Raw genomic sequence first — 7873 nt, 5'->3', positions numbered from 1 at the left:
GCAGCCATTATGTTGTCTTCTCTGTGTAGGCTGATCCTGAAGATGGTGTTTCCTACGCCTCCATCAGCTACACCAGGAAGACCAACAGTAAAGGCCGGGTAAGCTGTCTGATTGGTTCTAGTGATGATGGCAGTGAATGAAAACACTTCTCTCATTTAATGTTGTGTAATTTCTGTGTTGTGCTGTTTGTCTCTTTTCCAGGTTCTGGGTAAAGATGGTGATGATGAAGATGATGCAGTGACCTACAGCAGCGTGAAAGCTTCCTCTTCTTCTGCTGGAGCCTCAGCTGATCCCAGCGACCTCTACGCCACCGTCAACAAACCAAACAGATAAGAGACCACAGTGTAGTTACAGCTCATATCATTACAGGTAATTTACACTGAGAACTGATAAATGTTTTATTATTTGAATTATTTTATGATAATATATGGGACATTTAGCTTGATGAACTTGCTGTCAGGCACTTTAATGTGCTAGTGCTGTGTTGTAGTTAAACATGTATTAGTTTTTACTGTTATTTCTGTATCAGCTGTTATTGTTTGATATGCAGTCATTTTAACATCTATATTTCTGTAGAGGTTTAACACCTCCAGAGCTCTTTGCACCTTCTTCTTCTTCGTCTTCCTTTCATGTGGTGAAACGGGTCATTGTCACAAAAACAAAGTGTGAACTTGAGGCTCAGTGTGAATCTAAATATAGTTTATTCTAACTGTCATGTTTCAGAGGAAACTGGCAGTGGTGAAGCCGTTCCTACGAGTCAGAGACAGGAAATATAAAGACCAAGTTCAGTTTTTCTTGATCAGGCAGGCAGAGTCAGAACAGCAGGTAATAATGCTGCATTTGACACATGATGTTGGATTTTCCCAGTTTCCAGTCGTAAATTCCAACTTGAACGCCCTTTAAGGAGACAGAGTGTTACACACTTCTCTGCGCTTCCAGTTCAGCTTTTACCAAAACTTCATAGTGACGGCGTCTGCCCCCCCGACCATTTAAATTAATTAAATCAAAGATAAACTGAAGAGGAGCTGTGCATAAAACTGTAATAAAAGTTAAAACCACTGCTGTAATAGTATAAAAGAATTAAAGGTGTAAATGTATAAATAAATAACAGAATATGATGCAGTATTTAGCTGCAATTTTTGGACAATGCACGTTTGTTTTTTCTATATTTAAATTTCAAATAAACGTTTCTCAAAGCATTTTATTTGTTAGTTCACATTTCTTGGTGCAAGCTATTTTTCAGAACTGGAAATGGGACGGTCTGAGTTTTAGTTACCCACTAGATGAAACTAAAACTTAAGTGTTTTTATCTGCTTTAAAACACGTCTGGTTGTTAGACCGGTTCAGAAGCAGCTCTGCATGACGACTGTTGGAGCCTTTAGATCTTTTTCACAGCAGACGTGTTTAATTGTCAGGACTCTGAAACTGAAGCAGCTAAATGGAATCCAGCCATCATTAATTGTTCAATTTAAATCTGTTTTCCTGCTGTGCTGTGTCAAAATGTCTTGTATGAAAAAACAGATGTGTGTTTTGGTCAGGTTAGTATTGAATCTGGATATTTTCCCCTTCAGGCCAGTAGGGGCTGATTAATGTTATTGTGCAGGTCCTGACTGGGACATAATATAATGCTCCTGAACACTGAGTTGTTTTAGATCGAGGGAAGTTTCATCAACTGCAACAAGTCAAACTTTAAGTTCTCTGCATCTCACACTGTGAAATCATCTGTGTTTGTTTACTGAAGCCATCAGTTAGCAGCAAGCCAGTAGGACTGTCAACAAATCCCACGAAAAGTACTATTAAAACCAGTCAGTGACCTTCACTGCTGCACTGGGTGACACGTTCTGAAGAAAACAACATTTATCTTAACCAACAATCTTCACACGTCAACTTCCTCTTCTTCTTCTTTTAAGGAGATGAAACTCGTCATTGTCACAAATACACCGGACTGAACAAACTGTGAACTTGAGCCTTAATATAGTTTGTTTGTTTCAGTGTTAGTTTGGATCAGTGCAGAAACATATTCCTTTGTCTCGTGATCAGTGACTTTGTCGTATGTGTTTGTAGATGGTGGATCTTTGTCAGGCTGCTGTGACCTCTGACCTCTGACATCTTTACTGTTGGCTGCATCTCATACTGCTGATCAATAATTTGGGGTCTCCGTCAGTCACTGTGGGTGAGAGATGTTACGACCCCTCCCCCTTCCTGCTTCCTTCTCCTGCAGGAGGCTGCAGGCAGGGAGGCTGATTGGGCAATCACCTGTGCAGCTCTCTTCAGAGCTTATTTAGCCAGGACTGATCAGTCTTTTGTTCTCTCTCCTCCTAAGTCAGCGTCTGACTGGGTTTGTTTTGTGTCTTTTTGGTTTATCCTGACCACACACACACACACACACACACACACACACACACACACACACACACACACACACTCATCCATTCACTGCTGACACAACTGATATTCATACTTTTCCACACAACATATTTTTGGTGATCATTTGACCCTTCTTTTACTTTTATTATAAATCCTACCATTTGCGTGCAAACCTGTTGTGTCTCACCTCCTTTTTGTCACGGACTAAGAGCTGGCTTGTGACAAGTGGGGGCTCGTCTGGAACTTGTTGTTATTTGGTGTTGATCGGCTTGTTTTGTGTAGCATTCAGCTATTTCGGTATTTGTTTACCAGTCTGTGAGGTAAATGTCAGGTTTGGTTAGGTCAGTTAAAGCTCCGTAGGAGAGAGGTTCATGGTCCTTTTGTCAGTGGTTTAGCTCTGCTGGCTGAATTTGTTTTGTTGGACCTTAGCTGGGTTTTCTAGTGTGAGCAGGAGAACTTTCCCCTGTTAGGCTTAACAGCGATTTCCCTTCGTGGTGTGGTGGTTTAGGTGGCGGTGAACGTGGGTAGAGCTTTGCTCGGGAGCACCTCCGCGGCTGTGACGGGGTCACTGGCTTTCTGGTTGCCCTTTTTCCCCCACTGGTTTCGAGTGCATAAGTACCCTCCACAATTAGCTGCACGAAGACTAGGGGGGAGTTGGCTAGATAGTCATTGTTGAAGTTAGCATGGGTATAGGGGGAGTCTTCTGCTCAGGTAGCCCAGGGTTTTATCTGTAATGGAGGGCGTAGTGCATCATTTAAAACTGACACCTGCCGATATTGTCGTGCCAACGGTCATTGGAAGAATGATGCCCCGTGTTGAAAGTAGACCGGCTGTTTCTTCAACCATACAATTTAGACATACGCCATTTTAATGCCATGTGTTTCTTTTCCTATTCCTCTACTCTCTTGTTTGTTTCCCTGTTCTTCCTCTTAAAGTGCTCGTTTCATTTATTTAATTTATATTTATTATATTATTATTTTATATTTTATTTTATATATATTTTTTTAACACACACACACACACACACACACACAAGCTTACCGTTTTATTTATTTATTTAATTAAAATTTTTATATATATATTTTTTAACACACATATACGCTTTGATTGCTTTACGCTTTAATTACTTGTTTAATGAAATGTATGGGGTTGTATGATGCTTTGGCAATATTGTTGTTACACATTCATGCCAATAAAGCTAATTTGAATTGAATTTGAATTGAATGCAGCTTGATTAGTAAAGTATGGCACATGGGTAATGTGTTGATAAATTATGGATTAGCTTGATTATATTGTAACATGAATGGTTATGAGTGTATATTGTACTGCTAACTGCTCTATGCCAAATTCAAGGTTCTTAGAAGAACCTTGTTCTTAAGGGGGGATGTTACGACCCCTTCCTTCTCCTGCAGGAGGCTGCAGGCAGGGAGGCTGATTGGGCTGCACCTGTGCAGCTCTCTTCAGAGCTTATTTAGCCAGGACTGATCAGTGTTTTGTCTTCCAACCAACGATACTTCAACAAAACTACAAGGTAGTAACTCATCTTTCTCTGGAGTCTCTCTGTCTTCCTGTCAGCCTCTTTCTCTCCCATAATAAACATATGAATCTAACTTTAAGTGTTTCATTTAGTTCTTTTGATTTTTTTCTGTTCTACAGCTCGTGCAGATTGTTCTGCTCTGGACTACATAATGTTGGTTATGCGTGTGGCTGAACTCCTCCTAATTACTGTGATTACTGTTCTTCTCATCAGAGCTCGAGGTGAGAACATTCAGACCAACATTTGTTCACACTGATTAACATAACCTGTAAGTTTAGAGCTGAAATATTTCTCTGTGATTTATTTACCTGGTAACCAGAGACTACCTGACAACAACACAGTGACCTACAGCAGCGTGAAAGCTTCCTCTTCTTCTGCTGGAGCCTCAGCTGATCCCAGCGACCTCTACGCCACCGTCAACAAACCAAACAAATAAGAGACCACAGTGTAGTTACAGCTCATATCATTACAGGTAATTTACACTGAGAACTGATAAATGTTTTATTATTTGAATTATTTTATGATAATATATGGGACATTTAGCTTGATGAACTTGCTGTCAGGCACTTTAATGTGCTAGTGCTGTGTTGTAGTTAAACATGTATTAGTTTTTACTGTTATTTCTGTATCAGCTGTTATTGTTTGAAATGCAGTCATTTTAACACCTATATTTCTGTAGAGGTTTAACACCTCCAGAGCTCTTTGCACCTTCTTCTTCTTCGTCTTCCTTTCATGTGGTGAAACGGGTCATTGTCACAAAAACAAAGTGTGAACTTGAGGCTCAGTGTGAATCTAAATATAGTTTATTCTAACTGTCATTTCAGAGGAAACTGGCAGTGGTGAAGCCGTTCCTACGAGTCAGAGACAGGAAATATAAAGACCAAGTTCAGTTTTACTTGATCCAGGCAGGCAGAGTCAGAACAGCAGGTAATAATGCTGCATTTGACACATGAAGTTGGATTTTCCCAGTTTCCAGTCGTAAATTCCAACTTGAACGCCCCCTTAAGGAGACAGAGTGTTACACACTTCTCTGCGCTTCCATTTCAGCTTTTACCAAAACTTCATAGTGACGGCGTCTGCCCCCCCGACCATTTAAATTAATTAAATCATATACTGAAGGAGCTGTGCATAAACTGTAATAAAGTTAAAACCACTGCTGTAATAGTACTAAAGAAATTAAGGTGTAAATGTATAAAATATAACAGAATATGATGCAGTATTCAGCTGCAATTTTTGGACAATGCACGTTTGTTTTTTCTATATTTAAATTGCAAATAAACGTTTCTCAAAGCATTTTTATTTGTTAGTTCACATTTCTTGGTGCAAGCTATTTTTCAGAACAACATCAGCCATTTCAAAATGTGGTGGGGACACATGTCTCCAGTGTAAATGAGATTTGTTGATTCCACATTCAGACTTAAGAGCACATGAACACACCCTGAAGTCAGAAGAATGACCATCTGAGTTTTAGTTACCCACTAGATGTAACTAAAACTTAAACACTGAACGGTATCACTTTCTATGAAGGTCATCGCTATAATGACTTGCATATATTTATAACACGATATAATGCATCCATAAGACATTATAATAGTTGTTATAATCCTTACAAACATGCATTAGGCGCTATAGCAAGTTCATAATATTATGACCTTCTGATTTAATGTTTTTAACTAATAGTAACAGCAGTTTAACAATCTCCGACCATGTTCCATAACACATTATAACCACCGACTCTGCCTCCTTATGAATACACTTTAGTCACCGTTTAGACTTAGTGATATAAAATGGAATAATAACTTATAGTAATGTTTAATGTTATATAGTGTGTCTTTGTTTGCTTTAAGTGTTAAATATCTATCCCTGTATAATATATTACAGGTGGACATGATACCATATGAACTAATTATAAGAACTTATAACACGTAATTGTTTGCTTTAAGTAAAGTGACACATTTAGCTCAGGAAAACAACTTTATACAGTGAAGAATGACACCTGACTGATTAAAGGAACAATCTGATGATTTGCTATTTTTTATTATTTTCAACAAATCCCACGAAAAGTACTATTAAAACCAGTCAGTGACCTTCACTGCTGCACTGGGTGACACGTTCTGAAGAAAACAACATTTATCTTAACCAACAATCTTCACACGTCAACTTCCTCTTCTTCTCTTTTAAGGAGATGAAACTCGTCATTGTCACAAATACACCGGACTGAACAAACTGTGAACTTGAGCCTTAATATAGTTTGTTTGTTTCAGTGTTAGTTTGTCTCGTGCAGAAACATATTCCTTTGTCTCGTGATCAGTGACTTTGTCGTATGTGTTTGTAGATGGTGGATCTTTGTCAGGCTGCTGTGACCTCTGACCTCTGACATCTTTACTGTTGGCTGCATCTCTATTGCTGATCAAGAATTTGGGGAAGAATTGATTCATAGGGAGAAAGAGAACTAATGAAAGCAGTTGATGATACTCAGTTAAATTTGGCTATGAGTTTAAGGACTAAAGATAATGGATCAGCAGACTATTGGACATCACTGATCACAGAATGCCTTGGTTGCCTTACTGTGTGTCGCTGGCCTGTCTTGGCCTGTTGCACGGGTCCCCACGCTAGCTGCCGATTCCTGGCTCTCTGCTAGGGAATTTTCCGGAGGTTCTCCGTGTCTGAATGAAGAAAAACAGTCCAGTGTTGACCGTCCTCGTCCTGGCATTTAGGCTGTTCTGGTTTGGATGTCCTTTGGGTTACTGCTGGCAAGGCGGGCCCACGTGGCTGGGTCCGGGCTTCGTGGAGCAGTGTAAGGTAGCTCGACGGAATAACTTAAAAGAACTTGGTTGTTCTTTAATTAAAGTAACTTAACGGTCTGATAACTTTTAACAAACAAACAAAAGAAAAAAAAGCAAGTAAAGTTCCAAATTTATTTGATATAAAATGAACAAATCCACACTGGTTTGTTCACGACAGTCCTTTTGTCAGTGGTTTAGCTCTGCTGGCTGAATTTGTTTTGTTGGACCTTAGCTGGGTTTTCTAGTGTGAGCAGGAACTTTCCCCTGTTAGGCTTAACAGCGATTTCCCTTCGTGGTGTGGTGGTTTAGGTGGCGGTGAACGTGGGTAGCTTTGCTCGGGAGCACCTCCGCGGCTGTGACGGGGTCTCTGGCTTTCTGTTGCCCTTTTTCCCCCCACTGGTTTCGAGTGCATAAGTACCCTCCACAATTAGCTGCACGAAGACTAGGGGGGAGTTGGCTAGATAGTCATTGTTGAAGTTAGCATGGGTATAGGGGGAGTCTTCTGCTCAGGTAGCCCAGGGTTTTCTCTGTAATGGAGGGCGTAGTGCATCATTTAAAACTGACACCTGCCGATATTGTCGTGCCAACGGTCATTGGAAGAATGATGCCCCGTGTTGAAAGTAGACAGGCTGTTTCTTCAACCACAATTTAGACATACGCCATTTTAATGCCATGTGTTTCTTTTCCTATTCCTCTTCTTTCATTGTTTGTTTCCCTGTTCTTCCTCTTAAAGTGCTTGTCTGGTATTGAGGTTGCAGAACTGGTGTGATGGAGAATGAAAAACACACAGACTTACTGTTTCATTTATTATTTTATTTATTTTATTTTTTTAACACACACACACACACACACACACACACACACACACACACACACACACACACACACACACGCTTACCGTTTATTTATTTATTTATTTTATTTTTTTTATATATATATTTTTTTTTTTAACACACACGCTTACCGTTTTATTTTTTATTTTAAATTTTTTAACACACACACAAACACACACACGCTTACTGTTTTATTTATTTATTTTATTTTTAATATATTTTTATTTTTTTAACACACACACGCTTACCATTTTTCTTTCTTTATTTATTAAAATTTTTAATAGACATATTTTTTTTGAACACACACACACGCTTACTGTTTTGTATTTATTTTATTTTTATATATTTTT

At 39.1% G+C, this 7873-nt stretch overlaps 1 long non-coding RNA gene across 1 annotated transcript; it reads left to right on the top strand.

Annotated features, from left to right (window-relative positions):
• The first annotated feature begins 3744 nt into the window (after nt 1–3744).
• Nucleotides 3745–4283, top strand: LOC119884165. Its single transcript, XR_005440948.1, has 3 exons — nt 3745–3898; nt 4024–4125; nt 4224–4283. It is a non-coding gene; the product is annotated as an uncharacterized LOC119884165 (long non-coding RNA).
• Nucleotides 4284–7873: the final 3590 nt, after the last annotated feature.

Source organism: Micropterus salmoides, unplaced genomic scaffold, assembly GCF_014851395.1.
Source record: "Micropterus salmoides isolate LMB-PRFRI ecotype aquatic unplaced genomic scaffold, ASM1485139v1 Ms_hic_scaffold_3238, whole genome shotgun sequence".
NCBI lineage: Eukaryota > Metazoa > Chordata > Actinopteri > Centrarchiformes > Centrarchidae > Micropterus > Micropterus salmoides.
Note: the sequence above shows the minus strand (reverse complement) of the source record. Positions and strands in the feature narration are given on the sequence as shown.